The 23,648-nt window shown below is 41.4% G+C and overlaps 1 long non-coding RNA gene across 1 annotated transcript; it reads right to left on the bottom strand.

Annotated features, from left to right (window-relative positions):
- LOC116694732 (uncharacterized) lies at positions 1 to 22,645 on the bottom strand. The gene is made up of 3 exons (XR_004333257.1): positions 22,462 to 22,645; positions 7,324 to 7,329; positions 1 to 16 (listed from the first exon to the last, which is right to left on the bottom strand). It is a non-coding gene; the product is annotated as an uncharacterized LOC116694732 (long non-coding RNA).
- Between the last annotated feature and the right edge of the window lie 1,003 nt (positions 22,646 to 23,648).

Genomic DNA, 23,648 nt, shown 5'->3' with positions numbered 1-23,648 from the left:
CTTTTTTTTTTCTGAACTACTTTTGTGTTGCCTTGTAACAACTATTGAGTTACCTTGCATTATACTTTTGGCCTTCCCCCTGATCCCATTAGTGCTAGTTAGATGACAGTTAATGCGTTGGTCCAGTCCTTGAGAGGTAATATACTGCCAGTTTAGGGCTATGCACTGTAGATACTACAGAAAGGAGAAATGATCTGACACTATTATGCATTGTGCATTTATTGCTCATTACTCCTTTCTAAAGGCCGAGCTCTGACAGTATGCAGCCGCTCTGCCAGGCTGTGGGTTGAGCTATGGATGAAGCTGTGGCTGTGGGTATGGTTATTGCTAGGGCTGCGGCTGCTGTGGTGGTTGTTTCTGTAGTGCTATGGCTATGGCAGCTACAGCACAGCGTGGCTACTCCTTACTGATCCTTTTGACATTAGCATTTTTGACATTAGGGGTTTGAACCTGGTGCTACTATCGGATATGACAGATGAGTTAAACACCAAAAGAGTTCAACAATGGCTTCACTACAACGCTCAGCCAGCAAAACAATGTTAATTGTTTCAATTTCAATTTGGTGTTCAATGCAAACACCAAACCAATACATGTAGTTATTGTTACATCTCAATTCAACAAGTCACTGACTAAAACATCCTGCCATGACCTTTTACATTGAATAACACAAAAAAAGAAAACAGAGAAGGGCCTCATAAGTTGAATATATTTACACTTTGGTTTTTGATGTAAAAGTACCAAAATGCAGGAGTCCAGGTGACCAGGCAACATCATACCGACAAGGATGGTGAGCTTGCACTTCCATGTTTCCCATCAGGGTAAATGTCTATTACAGAACAGCTGTTCCTCTTCCTTTAAATGTTTTCATGGTGTGTGTAAAAGGTCAGTGTGATCATTGTTTTATTTTCACTCAATTAAAATATTATTATTTTTTCCAAAGGCTTGAAGGAAATGATAGAAATTAACACACGTACATACACCATCATCATCTCTCCTTTGCTGTCTTTCTAACTCACTATTTTTCTCTGCCCTAATCCCCTGTTTAGTGCGAGGTGTTTTATTCTCTGCCTGTCAGCAGTTTGAAACGGCAGGCTCATATCCATTCATGGAACTGTGTTGTACAATTACACTGACAAATGCTTGAGTGATTTTCTTGGTGGTGTTTCATTAAAAAGAGGAGGGACGGGAGTCTCGGTACAAGGGGGGAAAAGAAATAGCTAGAGAATAAAACTGTGTTTTTCCACTACAAGGTCCCTCTCATAAATATTGTAATTGTCCAGTGATAGAAAGAGAAAAGGCAGCTAGACATATTTCCAGTTTTTTGGTTAATACAGGATGCCTTAACTTGTCTGCAAGCTAAGCCTGGGAGATAATATGGGAATATCTAAACAGCATCTTCATCATTATGCCGTGCCATAAAGGGGTGACAGCGCAGTGTAAAACATGCAGATTTAGCAGACAGAGCTCCATGAGGAGAATAATAATTTTGGTGGTGGTTTGCGCCATATTTAATCTGAAAGCCTTAATTGAAGTATTCAATGTGTGTGTGTGTGTGTGTGTGTGTGTGTGTGTGTGTGTGTGTGTGTGTGTGTGTGTGTGTGTGTGTGTGTGTGTGCTTGCCTCAATCTGCGAGTGTGTCGGTACTGGTGGCAAATGTTATCTCCAAAATAAATCAAATGGTAAAGTGAATGCAGGACAATCCCAAAGATAACCCTGAGTGGCAGCTAGCAGAGAGGTGCTAGACTTTTCCTCACCTTTAAATCTATTTTTTGTGGTTGTGTTACCCAGGCTGCAGGTGAACACAAGTGCAGTATCTACGCTAACACACAAGGCAAGACAGCAACTAATCACCCCACAATAGGTAGAGGCAATTGTGATTATCTTGCAGTAACATTTCCATGGTATTGTAGTACCAAACATTGACATGCAAGGCTACATCTTATCACCATAACATGATTAATTAAGTTGCCAGTTGGAGGGTTATTGTGGGTTGAGCTGATTAACAGGCTTCACTTCAGGCACCCCTGCTCTACTGAACTTGACACTAATAGCAAAGCAGCAAACCAGCAAGAAACAAAGTTACCACACACAGTTATAAACAGAGACAGATAAATAGAGACACTAACGCGGGCAGACAAGTGTATGGCTGACGGACACATAAATACACTGAGAGAGTGACACAAGCATTACTTTTCATGCTAATTAGCTGTCTGATCCAGTGGCAGAGACAAATATCTACAGTAGGTGTCAGGCTACTGGTGGCCATTTTTTGGTGAATCACAACGTGCAGTGCATTGTGACACTGCTTTGAATGATGTTTTGTGTGCTGCAGGAAATGCTGATGCTTTTTGTTCTCAGCGCAGTTTCTACAGCGTCTTTGAACAACAAAGTCAAGGTCAGTCAGGAAAAGAATTTCTATTCTACTCTCCTTCCCACCTCCCACTTCATTTTTAGTTTGATGGCACCTCTCTCTATCATTGATTTCATTACTGTTAAACCAATGTGCAATTTGAAAATAATGGCTTTTTCCCTTTGTCGAGAGTTGGATGAGCGCATTGAAATTACGTAATCTCATGTAAGTGAATACAACGCAGCCAGTTTGCTTGAAGACTGAAAACAGGCTATTCTACAATTAAAACACCAGCATCTCTAAAACTCATAAGTTAACAAGTTGTAACCCTAACCGTAACCATAACTTGTCATGAGAAAACCAAATGATACTTGCTAAAAGACACGTTATGTCATAAACGTTTATGAGTTGTTTATAATGTTTATGACACCTTCATGACAGGGTCAAGTCACTGTTATGTGGATACCTTCAAGTAAAGTGTAACCAGTCAGTCATAGGAGTGTGTTTTTTCTGTGTCATAAAGATGCAAAAAAACAAACATACAATGAACTTGTAAGTAAAGAGTCCCTTTTTCAATGTGGTAAAAACCCACAAGGCCACCTTAATGTAAACTGCAAACATCACAGTGAAAACTCACTTTATCTTCTCTATCGCCACACAGTGTGTGAATTTTAGCTTAGCGCTCATTGGCACACACGTTCCCATAGGTGTTACAAAACAAATGACCTGGTGTTGTATTACTTTGATCCTTTGAGGGTCCATGGTCCAACTCACACCAACTGTGTAAATGTGTTCCCATTTTAAAAATTGTACACTCCTTCTTTCTCGCCTTCCTTCCATCTCTCCGTTCCTGGCTCCTTAGTCATTTTTTGGTAAGGGGGGAGTGTAATCTAGCACACATTAAATATTAAAATCCTTCTTGGGAAGTCCTCATCATCAGCATATGTTGCTCTCATCTTTGGTTCCCTCTCTCTTTTTCTACTTTAGCTGATTCCTCTTCTACTATTCCTACCACTTGTGGTGTCAAAGATATGTTCATTGTCATTCAGACAACTCTCAGTCATTCATTCATTTATTCACTCATTCATTCCAAAGCAAAAATATGTCGCTCGCTTAAAAAAAAAAAAGCCACTTACTCTAACGGAATGTTTTGTTTGCTCGAGAAGCCTTTTTCACCTGAGATCTAATTGGCACCATTAAACACTGGCCTATTCAGTGATACCACCCCCTCACTGGCATAAACGTGCAGCTAATTACTTTGTATTCAGCTGAGAAATAGAAAGGATTTTTAATGTGATGTACTTGATAGTTTTAAATATTAAAAACCCGAAAGCAGATATAGTAATTAGGGTACCTAATTACTACAAGCTGAACCAAACAGATTTTAAACTTTTAAAAAATGATTCCGATTCAGATCATTAGATCTCTCGTATTCGTTTCCTCCCGTCAGCATGTCTACTCCTGTCCTTACATCTTCTGTCTTCTTATTAGGTCATTATCCATGCTGGCTGTTATTTTCAGGTGGTTCCAAGAGTGAAAAATGTCTGCTGCTTCAGGGTACTGAATCACCCATTTGGGAAATGAAAAAAATGAGAGAGAAAGAGAGATGAGAGCAAGAGATGGCCCATAAAGGTAAACTAGGCAAACAGCCAGACATTTAAAGTCTTACTTTATAAGGAAATAGCTTCATCAGACAAACAGGTGGGCTGATGTAGAATGCCAACAAGCAACGCATCCGACCTAAGGGATTTATAGACAGAAGCCATTTACTCCGAGTGTTGTTTGACCTTCAGGAGCAATCTGACACTCTGTTAAGCCTGCCCCACTTAGTTTCATTTGGCTGTAATTGGCTTAATGGCCAGCAGACATGACGAAGGAGAAAAGTTTCCTTCTAAAACAGACTTGTTCGTGCTGGGCCGACTGATCTGGTGGAGTTTGGATGGAACGTGTGGAGCTGTTTGTTTCATTGGGACCAAAAGGGGGGGGGAAGTGATTTTCCCTCCCGGAGCAGAGCAGTTTTCTAAACACATTTAGAGTGTTTTTCTCAAGTGGCTCAGCAGCAATCTGGATATGTGTGTGTGTGTGTGTGTGTGTGTGTGCATGTGTGCGTGTGTGCATGTGTGTGTGTGTGTGTGTGTGTGCGTGCGTGTGTGCGCCACAGCTACATTTAGTTGATGATGCTGTCACTGCTGTTGGCATCTTGGATGCGTCCCAGAGTCTCTCCAGGCAAAAGTAGGGGACAATATATCTCTTCTTGCATCACACACAAAAGCACATTGCCACTCCACACACACTCACTCACTCACACGCACGCACGCACGCACGCACACACTCACTCACTCACACACACACACACACACACACACACACACACACACACACAAACACACACACACTGTGACCTCCTCCCTCCTCTCTCCTCACATGCGTGGCCTTGGTGGGCTGTCTGGTCTCTAGTAGGAACAGAGAGTGTGTAACTAAGCACATCCTGTCAGACAGTCATGCTATCTTCCCCTGGTCCAGACCTCGCCTTCCCTTCATGCTCCGTTTGCCTGTTATTCTCAAGAGGCGGCTGCTCTGAATAAGAGGCCCTGCAGTAAGGAAGGAGGCTGTATTACATTACACTTTCACACATCAACTCATCCCAGTCTGGTCTCAAGGTGAACGGTGGTAATAGGGAAATGATTTGTTTTTATGTGATGTAAGATATAAACAGAAGCAATCCATTCATAATATCATCTAAGATACTTTGAAAAAAGTGTTTCAGGCCACAGAGTTACTGGACTTTTCATACCAACATAGTTTACAGAACAATTTCAGTCCAGCATTAATTACTTGTATTTGTATGCTGCGATGCCAGATCACATTATAACATGAGATCAGAGGCTCATTCATTCATGGCCATAATGTACCCTAAGAGAAGACGGGCATCCTGTTTATTTACTATTAAGATAACATTTTGTCAAAGAGTTGGCCAACACAGTCTTCTTATGTCCCGCTGAACACCTTTGTCCTTCTTTCACTATCTGTGAGCGCTGCATAACAATGCCACAATACTCCCACCCCCCACCTCAAACCTGTTACATGAGACCTGTGGATGAGCCATGTTGTATGTGTTCATGTCAAATCACTTAGTTACTTAGTTCAAAATAGAGTTTTAGGAATGTAACTACAACCTTTCAAATAGTTCCAAAAGGAAGCCCTTACAGTATGCAGTGCTGTCATGGTTTTTGGCATTTTGTGCCGTGTTTTGTGTTATTGTGCTAGTCTGTTTTGTATTTGTAGTTTCCTGTTTTATTTTGACAGACTAGTTTTCTGTCTTGTTGTGTCTTGGTTCACTTCTTGTCTTTTGGTTTTCCCGCTCTTGTGATTGCTTTATGTTTTTCACATGTTTCCCAGCCCTTGTGTCACTTGCCCCTTGTTACCTCGATACCCTGTATTTAGTCTCTGTGTTCCCCTTGTCTGTTTATGGTGTTGCGTGTGAGAGCGAGAGCATCGTCTACCTTGTTGGTCTTTGTGTTCCGGATATTTTGTTATTCTGGTTTTTGGGATTCTGCCTGCTCCTGTGTTTGGATTTTACCTGCTGTTACAGGACACCTTTTGATGTATGGATTTTGTTACTGTTTATTAAATCCTCAAACTCAACATTCCCGTCTGTCTCTGCATTTGGGTCCACCATTCCCTGTATCGCATCACAAGTGCATTGTGTGTATGACATGAAGCCAATGGCCTTGCATGTATTAGCTGCCTCTTCACAATTTCAAGCAGTGATGGTAAATGGGTGTGATAAAGCAGATTTCTCTGTGCTCTATTTTTCTGAAGAGTACAGTACTTAAAGGCACTTAGTATTCAAGCAATTAGAAATGTTCTTGAGTATTGATGATATTCCATTAAAAGTTGGATTCTCATTAATCTGGTAAAACTGTGGCAATGTTACAATTTTGTCACCCTTTACTGATTCTCATTAAGAAAATTCTCTTTTCAGTCAGCCTTCCCCTGAGAGGTAGATCACATGGATCAGTTACAGTCTGCCTTGCTTCTGCAGGCACCCTGAGAACAGCACCCTTAAAGCCAGTGCCAAGTCATTGTCTTGCTCAAGAACTTGACCCAAATTTCACAACCAGCTGAAGCCTACAGAGATGTTTGAATGAGATCACATAAATCAAGATAATGAACCCGCCGTAAATGAGAATTGTCTCTAATCCTATGAATATCTCTCTTTCTATTTGCTCCAGAACAGTGTCAGTGTTCTTTGGTATTAAATGATTTAAAACCACTAACATTCAGTCGTATAAATTAGCTGTTGTAAAAGTACCAAGTTGTTGGATCCCAAGGAGAAAGAAGAGATAAGCAGATAGAGAGAGTGAAAATGCACCCTTTGAGTGAACTAAGATAAGTTACAAATGCTAAGTAGCAATTTCGTCTTTCAAAACGTTTCCACGTGTTCTATACAAATGTTGGATGTTAACTAAAATGGTGTTTTCAAATCCCCTTAATTAAAGGAAGTAGGCGCAGTTAGCCAGGTAGGCACCATTTAGGTTGTAATCTCCTACTTCCTGGTGCTTTGATTTAGATTCAAGAGGAGCAATATGCTGAGCTGCTGTTCCTTCAAATTAGGCAAAGCTGTAACAGTATTTGATAAGAATATTTACTGACCATCTTCATTGGAAGGTCTTCTGTGCCTGACAAACTGAATGGAGGCCATGGCTGACCCAGGTCTGTGGTAGGAATGCATCTGTCAGGTGCGGCTCATTCTGTTATCCCTTTGAAAATGGATTCCACATATCACAAGTTTATGTGCTGGTATGCAGGAACACTACTAAACAAGAACAAACACGTTGTGTGTCTATCACTTTCAGCAGACAAAGGCCCCTATTGTGGCTCACCCCAGTAAATGAGGAATAAAATGGTTACTTCATTGTTTCGCATTGCCAGACCTTCCTCCACAGCGCTGCGCAGGAGGGTCTGGCTACAGCATTCTGGAATGGAAGAAAAATGTGCTCTTGTTTATTGGCATTTCTTTAAACTAATCACAATTGTCATGGACGGTGCTAAGCAACGAGAAAAGCTCAGTTGCCGCTGTAAAATAGCCTCGGGAAGGAACTTGTTTTGGTGCAACATTTGTATTTTAAAAAATTAAGTTGTGCAACAGAAAACTCAGGTTGGAAAGATAGTCTAGCAAGCTGTCTGGATTTATCCTGCAGAGATGTGAGGAGCAGTTAACCATAGTCCTCATAAATAGAACTGATTCCATTACAAACAAAACGGAAGGTAACGGACCTTAAAAGACTCAAATCGGGCAGAATTTGGAACAACGGAGCAATCCCGGAAGTGGAATGTCTTAGATTTTAGACTAGTTACTTCATAATTGCATGTATACATATTGTTCTACCAATATCTAACCACATCAGAGCTTCATATACCCCTGGGCGCCTGATTAGCTCACCTGATGAGTGTGCGCCCGTATACAGAGGCTTAGTCCTCGACGCAGCGGTTGCAGGTTTGCTTCCGACCTACATGTCCTTCCATCCCCTTTCTCGCCCAATTCGTGTCTAAAACTGTCCTGTCTAATAAAGGCCTAAAATGCCACTAAAAAACCCTCACTTGCTCAGTTTGCATTCAAAGTGTCACTTTCACATTAGCTTGACTGTGTCTGTCTTTCGCTCATCATTAACAGAATTACTCATTACCCAAGGGCATGAGAGTCATAGTCGTTGATGTTACAGAGGTTTTCGTGTCACATTGAATAAATGTTACTAATGATGACAGTGTCACAGTACACACACGCAGAGACATATTTGTGTTTGGCTCCCCATAAGGACATGAGTGTCCAGGGACCACACACACTCACCAACAGGGGCAAAGTGCTTGTTAACATCTCCATAATTAAGAGCATGTGCTTTAATGAACAGCAGACACTGCTGCATATACAAACGTGCAAAAGCTTGTTGTGTGTGCATATAAACGCAATGCATCTGCATCCAGGGACATGAGAGCTAATTCAGGAATGCTACGGAGCTAGTGATCTTTGACTTTTATTTGCAGCATGCTTCAGATATTTGGAGATTCCTGCCCTAACTGGAATCCCTGGATGGAGTTATAGGGGTTGGGGGGCTTCACTTGGGAGCCCCATGCTTGGGCTGTTTGTACAAATGGAGGAAGCTATAGAAATGGAAGGAGGGCTCCCTAAATTAGAGTTACAAACTATTGTATTAGTAGTGACCTAAGGCATTATTTTGATAATACAAGAAGCTGAAATAAGCTTCTTACGCAGTGTGTCTTGCCCTAAGGGACAGAATGTGGAGCTTGTACAGTTAACCCAAAGGAGCTGAATATTAAATTGCTGCTTATTTGCATCGAGAGAAGGTAGTTCATGCATCTGATCAGGATGCCTCCCAGACACCTCTGTGTAGAGATATTCTGGGCACGTACAACTGGGGGGAAACCCTAGACAGACCCAGAACTTGGTGGTGATTACATTCAACATCTGGCAAGCGAATACTTCAGGTTTCCCCAGGAGAAGCTGGAAGATGTGGCAAGGCAGGAGGATAGAATGGGTGATCAGTCTCTTTCTCTCTGGCATTTGTTGGGGGTGGTAGGAGGAGTACACAGAAAGTGCAAACTGTGTGGCAATGCACATTAAGGTAACTCTTCCTCCTGATTCCACACTCATTTGTACACAAACCAAGTAGAAATGCAGAAAATTTGGTAATTTTGCAGGAGACAGAAGCTAGGGGAGAAAAAATAACATTTCTAGACAAATGTGTATGCAGGTAAATTACCACTGGCTCCATAGTCAATAAATATTTAAGATATATCAAATTTGTTTGGAAAAAAGCACCATGAACCATATCACCTTCCACTGCACACACAAAATAAGTCCAACTCAAAACATACAGTGTCCCTCACTACTCTTTCTGGGGCTTCTTAACGGACTTCTTAATCTAATTATATGGGGCATATTAGTCTCCTCCATTTCCTAAGATGAGTACATATATATAAATGTATAGAGAAAGAAAGAGAGAGATAGAGAGTGGCTGCATGAGATTGAGCTAATAGCAGTTTGAACAGCATCACTATTGCAACTGCAGTGCTCACAAAGTGAGTTTGAATGTGCTAGAGTTTTTCCTTTACTCATCCTTTACAGTCTGGTTGTCCGAGCCATCTACCAGCAGCAAGGCAAACAAGCCTCAATCATGCAGCAAAGTGAAAGTCAATATATTCATGAATGGATTTGAGTGAGATGCCCAAGGCCTATAAAAATAATGGAGTGTGTAACATTATTCCCGGCACCCCAAATGGAAACAGCCTTAAGGGGGAAATATCTAGCATAAGACAGCTCCACTAATCTATCTACAGCAGGGAACGCAGGGCAAAGAGGGTGCAACGTGAACACTTACCTGCATTGGGAGACCCGCAGCCAAGTTTAGAATATTACAAAGCTTTGCCTCATTGCTATTCTCTAAGCCTCCCTCATGCTTCATGGATTTGAGTGCATCTTTGCACATGTGTGATTGTGTGTGGTAAAATTTGTTTTTTCTTCTTCCCAAGTGAACTCATTCTCACACAGCTCTTTTATCTGCATACATTAGGATCCTCTGTGCACCTGCAAACTAAGGGCTTCAGTGCTTATCTCCTAAGATAGAACACAGGAACAGTGTGTACTGTGTTAGGGAAGTACCACTCCAAAACTGAATTGGATTGTCTATATTTTACATGTATTTATGAGTTCAGTCCAGCTTATGGAAAAACTTGTTTCCACACAGTGTGTTCAGGCTGAAATAGACAAATTGACAAATAAAAATAAAAATAAATAAAAAAGGTCAAAGGACTTTTTAGTCAGAAAAACTTCACATTGGAATCAAATGTGCTCACTTCAGAACCAGGCTTGACTGCATTGTGCAATAAAGCATGCTTCAAAACCTAGTCTCTTGAGTTAGGTTGTCTTTTAGAGTCAGTGTCAGGAAGGCCAAGGATGACAGAGTTTTCACAAAAAAAAACTTCAGTCACAAACACAAGGACACATTCTGTCGTCATCCGTCTTGTTTTAACAAAATTGTATTTTATTTTCCTGTTCTCGTTGACATGTGTGTGTGTCTTCTTCGCCTTACTTGAGCTTCTTGTTCAAGTCTACAGGGTGGCGGGAACATTTAATTTATTCTTTTGTGCACACAACAGGAACACTGAGTAGCCACACTACTCGTACGCACTGCAGTGGAGGCACGTGTCAGTTGCCTTGTGGAATATTTCTGTGGTTAATGCAATACTGAAAAATACATAAATGTGCTGAAAAAATTAAGTTTGCATGAAGGCAATAACAATTATGCATTCCGCCTCTTACTATCGGCGTTGAACCACAGTAAAGAGATAACTTAAAACACATTTGTTTTTCAGTCACATGCCCACTGTGAAGCTCCTAAAGACGGTGATTTTAGAAACACAGAATGATTTTGTTTGACTGTTTTTAAGGCCCCTGTGACTGAGATAAGTAAATGGTGCACTGAAAACAATAGGGGTGTAAAAACAGTGGGAAAAAAAGGGAGAGGCCCAAAAAAAAAGAGGAATTTTTTTTTCCTTTCCCCTGCGCCTAGTCTTTCTCTTGGTGGGGAAACTTGGGTTTCTGTAAATAAAAACCCCCGGGACGGTCTAGACTTCTCTTTTTTTTTAAAAGCCAGTGAGATAATGTTGTTGTGAATTTGGGGGCCAAAAAAACAAAAAATTTAATTTAATTGATTTTATTTTAACTGGGAAGCCCTAGGCAAGAATAGAGGAAAGGGTTTCCCGTGGGGCCTTTTCGACCCGTGGCGGGCCCTTGTTTTTTGACGGGCTTGGTGGGTCTCCCTTTTTTCACCCCCTCCCGACAAAAACACAAAGTTCCCGCACGCCCCCACCATGCAGGGAAAGCTTGTTTACACAGAATTGCATTCTAAAAAACCAAAATTTACAACAGGTTTTTTCTGACATTCTTTTTTTCCCGCTGTCCTTATTCTCCCCTCACTCTTTTTCTGCAAATCTTCTTAAAATAGGGGCACCCCCTCAACTCCAAAACCCCGAAATCAAACACTAGCTCCCCTTTTATTCCCCCACCCCTGCTCTGTTTCCCTGGGAAAGTGCTCTTTTGGGATTTTCAGGTTCCCACTCAGCGGGGGAACCCCGGGGGGCCTTCTTAATGCTTGTATTTTTGGGCTTTTTTTTTCCCCGCACCTTCGGAGGGATTGTGGCTAACGTTAGTAAAAAGGTTTCTGGTGAGGGGCCTATAGAAGCACTGAGAGAACTACAGCATACTGACAACCCCCAATTCCCCCCCCCCTTTGTTTTGGGATAAACCCCCTTTCCCCCCCATTTTAATTTTTTTTAGAACAAATTTTTCCCATCCAGCTATGATGAGGGCCCTTTTTCCAATTTAATTGATAATATCCAAGGGGGTTTTTTTTTTTCCTTTTTTGTCATTTTTCCCTTTTATCTTGCTTTTGCCCCTCAAAGGTTTCCCCTTTTAAAAATCAAAAAATTGGGGGGTTTCTTCAAAAACAGGCCCCTTTTCCCCTTTCCCTTTTGCCCCTTTTCCCTTTCATCTGGGGGCCCCCATGTATCACTTTTTTTTTTTTCCCCATTTTCATGCCATGTGTTTGGAAAGGAAAAAGAAAACCCCTTTTAAAAGCCAAACACTGAGAGGACGAACCAAAGGGGAGGGGAAAAAGAAGGGATCCAAAAAAACCCCAGGGCAAAACAGTGAGCCTAGGCACCCCCCCCTGAGCGGGGTTTTTTGGGGGTTTACCCCCCTATTGGGGGTCAAAACACTCCCCCCTTGCCCTCCCTAACTGAAAACTGTCTGTGGGCCCTTTTTGACAGCCTCAGGGCACTAGCCGAGTCTTTTTTGTCTCTCGTCCCATCCTTTTTTTTCGTTACACTAAATGGGATAGCTGCTCCTGATTTTATTTGTTGAAAATACATAATTAAGCACAATGTGTGTTTGTAGATTCCTTATTATGCCATGCTATTGTCAGGTGTTTTGTTTGAACATTGCCATTCTTATTACTTCCTCATTTTCTGTTTTTGTATTATGCATGCGGTAGCTCTTTTTGTGCATTTTATTGTGGTTTTGTAATTGCTGTTACTTGAATCACTTTGCTGCTCTATTGTGCTAGCTGTTTTCCCACAATGTCTGTATGACCTGCTTAGTGTAAAAGGTAGTTTAATTAATTTGATTTGAATAGCACATGAGTATAGCAGAGTGCTGCTTTCAAGTTATAATAAACAACGTTTAGCCATCAAATACACAGTTCTTTTCTATTTACTTGTCCTGAAATGTGTTGGTGTCGAGCATAAAGGGTTTACTAACGTCTCCTAGGAGGGACATTATTCCTTTCTCACTCATTTTGCCAGCTGAGCATTTCCCACACAGAGGGTGTTACCACTCCAGAAACACAGTGCAGTTCTTTACTGTATCGCACTAGTCAGCTCAATGATGTCAATAGATGAGGTTTAGTACAGTGATACTTTTTAATTAACATTGTTTACATTCATCTTGCATCCATCTTGCATTGATCTTGCAAACAAGGCATCTACTTGCCAAGAAGACAATTCCCTGTCCCCTAAAACTAAAAGCAACATATCGACCTTCACATCCCTTATCAGCCCACTTCACGCACACATACTAACCCCCCCCTACCCCCACCCCACCCACACACACACACACACACACCTCCCTCCTGACCCAGCTAATCCTTAATTACCATGTCTAATTACACCCTGACAGCAGAGGTCAATCAACTAATTACAGAATCACAGGAAGAAAGGAAAAAGGAACAGAGGACCAGTCAGTCAGAGACCTCACAGCCATGATTAACACCTGGAAATCACCATCATCTCTTTATGCACATATACGTACTGACCTCTCAACCTACACTTCAACTGAATTACAAAATACACAATGTACTCCCTTACAGGCATGTGCATCCTCAAGGAGCAGACATATTCCTTTACATAGTCATACACACATGCATGTCAGGCTCTCAGTCACATGATACAGTTAGTGCATGGACAGTAAAGGCTATACTCCGTGACAGGAGATTCCCCCATATTGCAGCATGCCTTCGGGCCTCTCACTCACATCTGTCACTTCCAGCCTCGTCTCTCATCGATCTACAGCTGGAGACCCATGCTGGGTACAGTTCAGGTCAATCTGGTTATGTGTGTTTGGTTGTGAGCGGTGTGTCGGGTAATCATGTATGTTGTTTTTTTGTGTTATTTGAATGTATGGTTTTATGCATGTGTAAGCATCTGTGTATGTTTATATATGTGTGTGCACATATAGTGTATGCTAGAGACCGTACACATTATTATGTGTATGAGTGTCTTGTGTTAGGTTAAGGGCCCGATCGATATGTGTTGAAGTATCTCGTATTTTATAGCCGCATCAATACTAGGATCAGTGTCTTAATCAGCAATGTGTATCTTGCCTGGAAACAGTGTCTCCAGGGAAATGGGGTTTGGAACGCCATCACGGCTTTGACGTATTTAGTCTCACAATCCCCCCACCTCCTATCATCAATGTTACATTTATATAAAGTGAAGCAAGAAACTAGGATGCAGCATTTTTCCGACCAAAGACGGTTTATTTGCTCCTCAGAAATGCTGTCTACGTGGTGTAACTTTACAGATATTCTCTATTTATAATTAATTTATAATTTCATCTTCAGTGCAGTGTTTGCTCCTACAGGCTTGTTGGCAGGATTGTCAGTTAGTTAGCTTGTCAGAGTTTCATGAGCTGCCTTACATAGAGAAGATCAAAAGCTGGAAAATAAGGGGCAAAATGAAGGCTGTGGTTTTCTACAGTCATAGTGAGAAAGTAACCCAGAATATTCTTGTCTTCATTTGTCGCTCCAAATTAAAAGGGTAAGGCTGGCAATATTTTCTGTTTTTGTTGTTGTCAACAAATCCCATGAAAACTATAAAACTAGCAATGTGTTAGTATTGTACTTTTTGACTTCCAATCCTTTTCTGTGGCGCTCAACCCCAATCACTCTTCTTTTCAAAAAGTAGGCTACAGTATTTACATTACAATGTTACTCAAACAGTGCATTTGTAGGGGACGATGTTTAGCTGTGGATTAGGTGTGCTAATTAGTTGTTACAGCAGCAGGATCCACTCAAAATTAACCAAAGTGCCTATGTTTACTATAATGAAGAAACATGTCAGTTATTGCAATGATGTGGCTCAATGTTGTTAATAAAGTAAGGTAATGTGGTTTTGGATAACAGCAGAGGTCTGTATCATAGAGGAATAATCTAGGCCTACACAGGCAATACTTCAGATGGCTGTCAGTGGCTGGTCAGTGATTCATGTTGTGATTGGCAGCAGGTGAGAAAGAGGGCGGGCACACACGCAGTGGAACCGAGCAAGCAAGGAGGAATAAAGTATGAAAAGTTAGGTCTGCAGCTAGCGGAGTGTGTGAGCAAACTTTAGTCGGTAAGCCTGAACGACGATCCTGTTTGTGTGTGTATCTGCAGTCGGTTAGGCTAACATTACTGAAAATGTGTAGTCCTTAGCCGCATAGCTCGCTGAAGAAAGGATGCTAACTGTTTGGCTATAACTTAGCCTACAGGCTGTTAGCTAAGTGTGTAGCATCGGCTAGCAGTATTTTTAGCTATTTAAGTTCGTTAGTAGACGAACCACGGATGACAGTGATGTTAGACCTGATGCTGGATTTTAGGTCATATAGACCCCACGGTGACCGGGAAGCTGCATGGGACATCTGATGAACACGTGTTGGACTGTTTACGGGTTAGACAAGGTCAGAAAGTGCCATTGGTGACCGGGGAAAAGCTTTTGAGTGCCTCTGAGGAAGATTTTCAGCGTCCGTTGCCGCCCGCTACTTCAAATTTCCTTGACGGAAGTCGTATCTCCAGGACCGAAACAGAACTGTAAGTAGTTTGTCTTTACAATAGGCTCGTTCGAGATGAACTGCGCCTCGCCTGTAAAGTGGACGAGAGCAGGCGGTAGCAGCGGGGGGCGGTGACAGAAAGCTGCGGTAAAGTCGGACAGTTTCCAGCCGATTCCAGCTCCTTCAGGCTGGACAGGAAGTGATGAAAACACTGTGGTGCGATTCCGATTTAATAAAATATAATCAGACCCACATATCAGCTTGTACACAGTCTCCAGTTGTTTTAGTTATGACAGAGTAGCTGGCAAAGTGCTCTACATGCGATCTGTTGCTGATTTTAATTAACAACACACTGTAGATGATCCGTGATCTGAACGGATTTAGTCTCTGACTTCTAAACGTCTCTATCAGCCACAACATGTGTTCTGGACAGAATAAGTCTTTAAATCAGACAAATAGCAATTAAAATCCCTCCGATTCAAAAACAGTAAAAAGTTTTTATAAAACGTCATCATGTTGTAAACCAATCAGGTGTTAAATCAGCTGAGAAGCCGGCGTTTCCCAGCATGCTCTGGGTCCGCCTGGCTCTTGCAGTCGGTGAAAAGCAACTGCGCCGCCTGCGTCTCAGAACTGCGGCCGCCTTGCTCTCGTGAGATTTCCGTTGCCCACGTGTGCATGACGTCAGAGCAAGTCGGGATCAAGTCGGACACCAAATCTAACCGGCATGCAACGGCGCCGATCGCCGGTGATCGATTCTGCGCAGACCTGGCTCATCTCGAACGAGCCTACCGTCTGAGTGAAGAGGAAGAGGATTGTAACGTTACTATTGGTCGTATGCACCCCAGCCGTGCGTGCGTGCGTGCGTGCGTGCGTGCGTGTGTGGTGCGTGCGTGTGTGTGTGTGTGGTGTGTGTGTTGTGTGTGTGTGTGTGTGTGTGTGTGGTGTGTGTGTGGTGTGTGGTGGTGTGTGTGTGTGTGTGTGTTGTGTGTGTGTGTGTGTGTGTGTGTGTGTGTGTGTGTGGTGTGTGTGTGTGTGTGTGTGTGTGTGTGTGAGAGAGTCGTAATTGTGAGCTTCAAGGGACATTAGATCCACAGAACATAAAGATATTTTGGATTTTTTAGGTTACTGACATTTACTTTTTTTTAGGTTAGTCCATTTTAACGGATCTAATTGATACTATTTGGGTAAGAGGGGACACATATTATTATTATTTTTATGAATAACATGGTCTGGGGCAGTTATTTAAAAGTGTGTGTGTGTGTGTGGTGTGTGTGTGTGTGTGTGTGTGTGTGTGTTTTCATTTGTTTTTGTAGCTTGTAATACTTTTGTGGTTTCTCAGTTTTTTTGTTCTTTCATGGTTAGGCTTTTTCAATTAAGGGCTTGCATTTAGCATATGTATTGCATATTTCAAATGAAAGCCGCCGCACACAACTGTAGACAGCTGGATCGATTAAAATAGGAGGGTATCTTTTAGGTCAGACGTTTGTGAGATAGAAGACTGAAAATGCTTTCTGTGTAGAGACATGAACTTAGGGGGAGGTTGTGATTTCCAATGCTGTCTGCATTTACTACATAATTTGTCTCAGATTTTACATGTTTGTCTGTAAAATCACGTCCGGCTTGCCTTAAATTTTTTCTATTTTGTTATCTTTTCTCCTCTGTTCCCCCCCCTGCAGTGAAGAAGTGCATTAGGGGAGATTAATAGAAGGTAGTCATGTTACAAATCATCAGCTGTGCATTTCCCTATTCATCCTCCACCACTCGCTTACTCCTCACCACCCTATCCTACCCATCTCATCGCTCTCTTTCTCTCTTTCTCTTTCTCTCTCGCTCTCTCTCTCTTTCTCACTTCCCTTCTCTCATAAACAGCAAAGTGGTCAGATTGCAGGCCAACCTAAAAGAGCAGACCATTTATCTACCTCTGAATGCTGGAAACCTGCCACAGGTGCAGTGGAGCACAATAAGTCTTTCTCTTACGAATGCACACGCTTTCACTTGCTGCAGAGGGTGTGTTTTAACCTGTGCCATCATTTGGATGCAGGTGAGATATATAGTGACGCTGGGCAACCTTTAAAACTGTCTCCATAGACAGTCCTAATCCAACACTCCCCTTTTGGTCCAGCCAAACTGCATCTCTTATCACACCCCTATCTCTCTCGCTCTTTCACTCACTCTCTTTCACTCACTCACTCACTATCTGTCATCCTCTTTGTCTGTTTCTTCACCCCTTTCCAATGCCCTTCTTGCTTTCGGTTTAGCTCCTCTCTCTCCCTTTCTTCAAACCCATCTCCGCCCCCTGTCTTTGCTTTCCTGTGCCAGTGTGCTGCTTGTATTTGTTGTCTTAGCAGCCCTCCTCAGCTGGGTTTTTGTATTTGCTGTAATAAGATGTATCTCTGCTGCGTGCCACTTGTGCCTGCTTGCACTCTTTTCCTTATGTCTCATGTCACACACTGAGTTCTTAATGCATTTACAGCCCTACCGCTGGGAGGCAAGTAGGTGTTTGCTCTGATGTGCGTTTTCATGAGTGCGTGTTGTGTATCTTTTGTGTTCAGTGTGTTTGTTGATTAGGGGTGTCACGATTCTCCAAATCCTCGATTTGATTAAATTTTTTCGGTTCGATTTTCTTTTCTTTTTTTAAAGTACAGGTTGCTGTGCCATTTTTAGACTAGGCATTTATGCAATATAATATCTGACCTTTGTTTGCAATGTACCACACTACATTGTCAAATTTTAAAACATTTAGTAACAACATAATGTAATAATAACTTATATCTTCAGTCAATTAGAAACTTAAGCAAAATAACCTGCCATTTTTTTTACCTTATAATTATTACTTCTTTCTTTCTAATGCTGTGTCCCCTCACCCTGTCCCTTCTCGCCTTCTACCTGCCTGCACACTGTTCGTGCTGCTGCACATGAGGGGAGGGGCTGCTCCTCTGCCCCTCAGTCACAGAACAGAAGGGAGAGGGTGACTGTTTTGGCCGCCACAGGAGAGAAATACCTTGCATGCTTGCTGGACAATACTGGTGACTTTCCTACGGAAAGTTGCCAGACAAAGTCTAAGTTGGCCACGCAGGCCCGTATGTTCCGTTGTGTGTGGTCTTTTTCTGCTACTGTTTGTGTAGTAATCTAGCTCATTAGCGCCTCCACGGGAGTGGTGTTAGAATCAATCAGGAAATGGGCTTAATGCAGGCTATACGTGTGTGTTTTTTCCACTTGTCAAGCGGACCAGATGTGACATGGGGGCGTTGCAGAATGGACAATTCAAAATTTGAGATTATGACTTAATTTTGGTCGATTTTGAAGTTAAGTCACACCCTTTTTGTTGATGTGCTTGCGCATGCATGAGCCTCTCATCCCCACATTGGCATATTTATGACTGAGTCGGAATTTTAATGTGATGTTATGGCGGCTGGTGACAGTTGTTGATATGAATCCAGTGCTTCCTAACTGCCAGATGAACAATGACTTAGGTATTTACCTGCTAATCTAGCTTGATGACATGCAAGAAATCAACACTGGACCTCTACCAACTGAACCAACCTGGCCACCTATTATTCACTCTTAAGAGGATTTATTAACAGGCTTGTGTCTGTTTGTGTGTGTGTGTGTGTCTGTAAGAAAGTAACAATGTCTCTTTTTAGCCACATTAATGTTCTCTTTACTTTAGTTCATAAATTACTTAACCATTGTTTTAGTTTAGTCATTTCTGTTACTTTTTAATAAGACAAAAAAAATGTTTTTTCTTTTGATAACATGGTGCAAAAGGTTGTTTTTGTGGTACCTTTTGATACATGATTATTTTCTCAAAACATCCCTCAATCTGGCCCGCAGATTTGTACTTTGATCCAGTTGCGTTCAGCGGGTGGCCCTCTGTAAAACTGTGGTTCCTGGGGTGAATTCCCAGCAGTAGTATATCTGAAAGGCTGTCTGGCTGTTGAAAGAAAGTGATGAAATGATGTGATAGCTCTTCCCTTGATGAACTCACAACTAAATTATGACCTGATGCAACCAGCCTGCTTATAACTGATTGAATGATTGACAAGCCAGGACATGCAGTCTCTTATCAATAGCACACACTGACAGAGACAGACACTCAGAGGCCATTTCACAAGGGACGCGCGTCAACAATTTTGTGTGGAAGAATTGTGTTGGCTGTGTGAAAGAAAATAATTCATCTTTTTTAGGAAAGTATGTAAAGATTTTTTTCCTTCATAAGGAGTGGGCATTAAGAGCCTTAGTCACCAGACATATAATGGTGCTTATTTCTTGTAAGAAAAGAAAAAGTAAATAAGTGAAATAGCTTTAAAAGTCATATGCAACATATTTAAGCTAATGTGAAGGATTGTTCATGTGGATTTTGAAAACTAACCGATAAATATTTAAAGAAACTTTAAAGTGTTAAGTTGAGAACAGAATTTGGTGCGGTAGTATCAGAACCCCAGCTCAGCTTCTGTGTGCTATACTGTGTAATGAGAGGTCAAAATGTAAGACTCAGAGTCGGTATGCAGGCAAATGGAGAGCACCAGAGTGGGGTGGACAGGGTTGCAGTTGATAGGGATTTCCTTGCAGTGGTTAAGGATACTACTGGCCAGATTACCAGCTATTAAACTGGCTCAGAATGATGTAATAACATCATTATATAACTGACACATAACTGTGGGTCACATCTGAGCTGTGCCTGTGGCACTTTTACACTGGGGATGTGTGAAGATGCCATGTGTTTGTTCAACCAAACAAAGTGCTCAAATGGAAGAAAAAACATCATCATCATCAACATCAGGAATAAGCAAGAAAAGCTTACTAGACCTATGTAGCTCCTTCTCACATTTACATGAGGCTTTAAATACAATACTGATAACAATACTTTAAGTTTCAAGGCTACTTTAGTTATGAGGCTACTAGCAAAGCACACCTGAAACTCTGACCAAACTATTGATGGTTGAGTTGCATTGTGGGTAAGGTAGTGCCAAATTTGGACAATGAAGATGTTGGGTGCAATGCTAAATCAGTGGACATTAAACCCTATCCCTAACTTGGTTCTGCAAGGATAGAGTAACAGGAAAGGACAGGATGTCAGTTTTGGACTGCTCACATGCCTTAAGGTAAAAATCTCTTATAGTACGATAACCTTAATTGGAGTATATACGATTTTTTTTAAGCCTGGAACTGTTAATTAGCCTGATAAGTTTGAGTTGTTTTGATTTAGCAAACGTTAGTCATCACAATTAGAATGTAAAATTAGGTGTTACTGTTATTCCAATGGCGTCTAAAGTAGCAAGCTACCTTGTTTCTCCGAAGTCCACTGTCATAACCGTTCTAGGGATGTCACAAAACCATACATTTAGTAGTTGATACCAATACCAGTGAAATTCCACAGTTCTCGATACCCAATTCGACACCATGGTAAAGTACAAAACCATAAATCTCATGTCCTCCTTTTTATGTATTTTATTTCAGGATAAGGATTTTTCACATTCTTATGTTCTTCAGACTCAAACATGTGTAGTCGTATATGCTGACTTTGTCAGTTACAAATAATTGCATCCCCGGTACCTAGGGTACTACTGTAGAAAATCGAGCACAATGCACATAATGTCATGGCTGCGTCTGCAGCTGTCCGGACGCTGAAGCTATGTCTGAGCCTCTCGGACAAGTGAACTCCGTTTGTCTGTTAATGGTTAATGATCAGTAAGCAAGGGTTCGCCATCGGTCAGCAAAAACATCTAAATTTGTAACCCTACTAGCAACTAAGTACACACACCTTAAATTTAGTTATATTCCACCACTGCACACCCGAGCAGCACTATCTAACAGTAGGGGTAAGTGGGCCACCAGAGAGTCCAGAATTGACCAGTCAGTCCTTGGGTTGAACCGTGAAACAGGAAATATCTGGCTGAATAAAGGTTTTAGAAACAAAGGGCTCTTTGGCACTCAGAGCACATTTACACAGGCTCTGCTCTCTGATGGAGCTCTGAAGGCTGAACCCATCCACTCACCTTAACCATGCTGATAGTTTGCAAGTGTGTGTTCTGTCAATCACAGTCTGCCCATTGAACTGTCCCTTTTCCAATGGCAACTACGAGAACATATCTAAGGATGACTATGTCACATTTTTCTACATTATTTTTTGGGGATTGGATTCATTAAAACCCCAGTACATAAATTGTTTTATCATTTCACCAAGTTTGAAGGATAACTATTTTTTTTTTCCCTCTGTAAAAGTGTGCTTTCAATAATTGGAAAGTGGCCTGAGTTGTATTTTGTGAAGACAAGTAGTCTGGGGCATTGGGGAGAAGCAACATTCCTGCTGTACTGAACAGATGTTCAGAGGACAGGAATTTTTCATCCACTACCAGGCAACAAGCTGCTGTGTATTAGCAGAGCAACAGACCCGTGTGAACAAGAAAAAGCAAAGAATTGGCCTTACTAATGATAAATGAGTAATTAAGACAATTTTCAAGCAATTAGTTAATTCTCTTCATAATAACATGTATTTCTGATTACAGTCATACTATGCACGAATGTTCTCTGAAAAACGTTTGCTCTTGCCAGATATGGTATTTGGATTTAGGTGACATCCGATGTGTATAAGTTCCTTCCTGAGGCTATTTTTCAGCGGCACTGTGGTTTTTCCTGGTGCTTTGCGCTGCCCATGGCGATTGTGATTGGTTTAAAGAAATGGCAATAAACCAGAGCACATTTTTGTTGTCTGTGTGGACTAGCCAGACCCTCCTCCAAAGCGCTGATGAGGAAGGTCTTTTTTTTAGTAAAGAAAAGAAATCTTTCAGGGCATTAATATGCATGTTTGGCAGTCATACAAAATATATAGCATTAAATAGTAATTTTAGTTAGTTTTATAAACCGGTGTGTGTGTGTGTGTGTGTGTGTGTGTGGGTGTGGGTGTGGGTGTGGGTGTGGGTGTGGGTGTGGCTAGAGTCATAGAAATAGTAATAGATGTGGTGAGGTTATGAACCTGAGGGGAGAGGGGTACTCTCCCATTGTCGAAAGAGAGGTAACTTAACCTCAGAGTAAGTTACTATGGTAACTGAGCCTGTGAACCTAACCTGGTCGGGAGCAGGTTTTCTTCAATAAACCTCTAACAGAGTGCTCTTTCATTTCCTCATTCATTCTGTAGCCGGCGCATTTTAGTGCAGTTTATCTGCATGAATAAAAAAAAATAGTGTTAACCATAACCATTAACCATATAAGGCAGACTGTAAAACACAGCATTTCCTTTTGTCAACGATCCCTTTGATGAAGAAGCCGTATTACTTTGCAGGGAGTTAAACATCCGTCGGGAGATGACATTTAGGCCCCAACTATAGATGTATTTTAATTTCCAGATAACTACCTATTTGAGCGGTATTGTTTTTCTTCCCAGTCTATCAGTAATGTATCCTACATAACCTTATCCCAAGGTAATAATAGTTTAGCATTTTTCATTAGTTTTTTTTATTTTCTGTTGACTTTTTGATTTCATTTTTCTTTGCGTTCAACTTTTACCTTGTTAAGGTAAACTAGATTATCCTCCTTTGACCACATATTTTACCTCCTTTCCACCGCAAGGTACTTGGTTTTATCGGACACAGTCATAATCAATAAGGACTCTGTCGCTTTCTTACGACTTTTGGTACCACCATGGTGCCAGGTGAGGGGCACGGAGTGGGCTATGGTGTGTAGACTTTACATGGAATGTCGTAATTTCTGGGTTCCCTGTCGGAAACTTTGGTATATCTATGACATAGACTGTATAAAACAGGTCTATGGTTGGAAATGTCAACTCTGAAACATATGTTATTTGCTCTGTGAAAGACATTGACAAAGACCTCTACATCCCAGCACCTTATTTGTGTCACATTGCGTTTCTTTTGCAAACGGCAGTCTTCTTCACAACCTTGGTGATGCGGAACATGTTAGTAAAGCCACTGTATAGCAAAGCGCCGAAAAGTGTGACTCGCTCTGAAAACGTGTTTTATACATTTTTGTAGAGTTCCCTGGACACAAACCAGTAAGAGACATTAAAAAAGTATTTGTAAGCCCTTTGAGATAAAAAATTATGAATTATAATTATGTTGATGATGGTGCTGCTGCCTCAGAATGGGATTAGTAGGCCTAGTACATTATCGCCCGCAGGATTGCACCTAAATGTAATATTATACTCATGATTAAATATGATATTAATACACTATATTGGAACAATTTTCTTCCACGCAAATTGTATCTTTCTCTTTTGCCGCAGCCGCTGTAATGCTTTTTTAATGAAATGCATGTTCAAACTCGTATGTGCGCATAAGTATTTCTGCCGACCAGTTTGTGTTTGTGTTTGTTACCATGGTAAATCGTAGTATTGTGGCTCCATTCATGCTGCCTTTTTATTGTGGTGGTGAACGCGCATAACTCTGAGTGAATCAA

Source organism: Etheostoma spectabile, chromosome 8 (assembly GCF_008692095.1).
Source record: "Etheostoma spectabile isolate EspeVRDwgs_2016 chromosome 8, UIUC_Espe_1.0, whole genome shotgun sequence".
NCBI lineage: Eukaryota > Metazoa > Chordata > Actinopteri > Perciformes > Percidae > Etheostoma > Etheostoma spectabile.
Note: the sequence above shows the minus strand (reverse complement) of the source record. Positions and strands in the feature narration are given on the sequence as shown.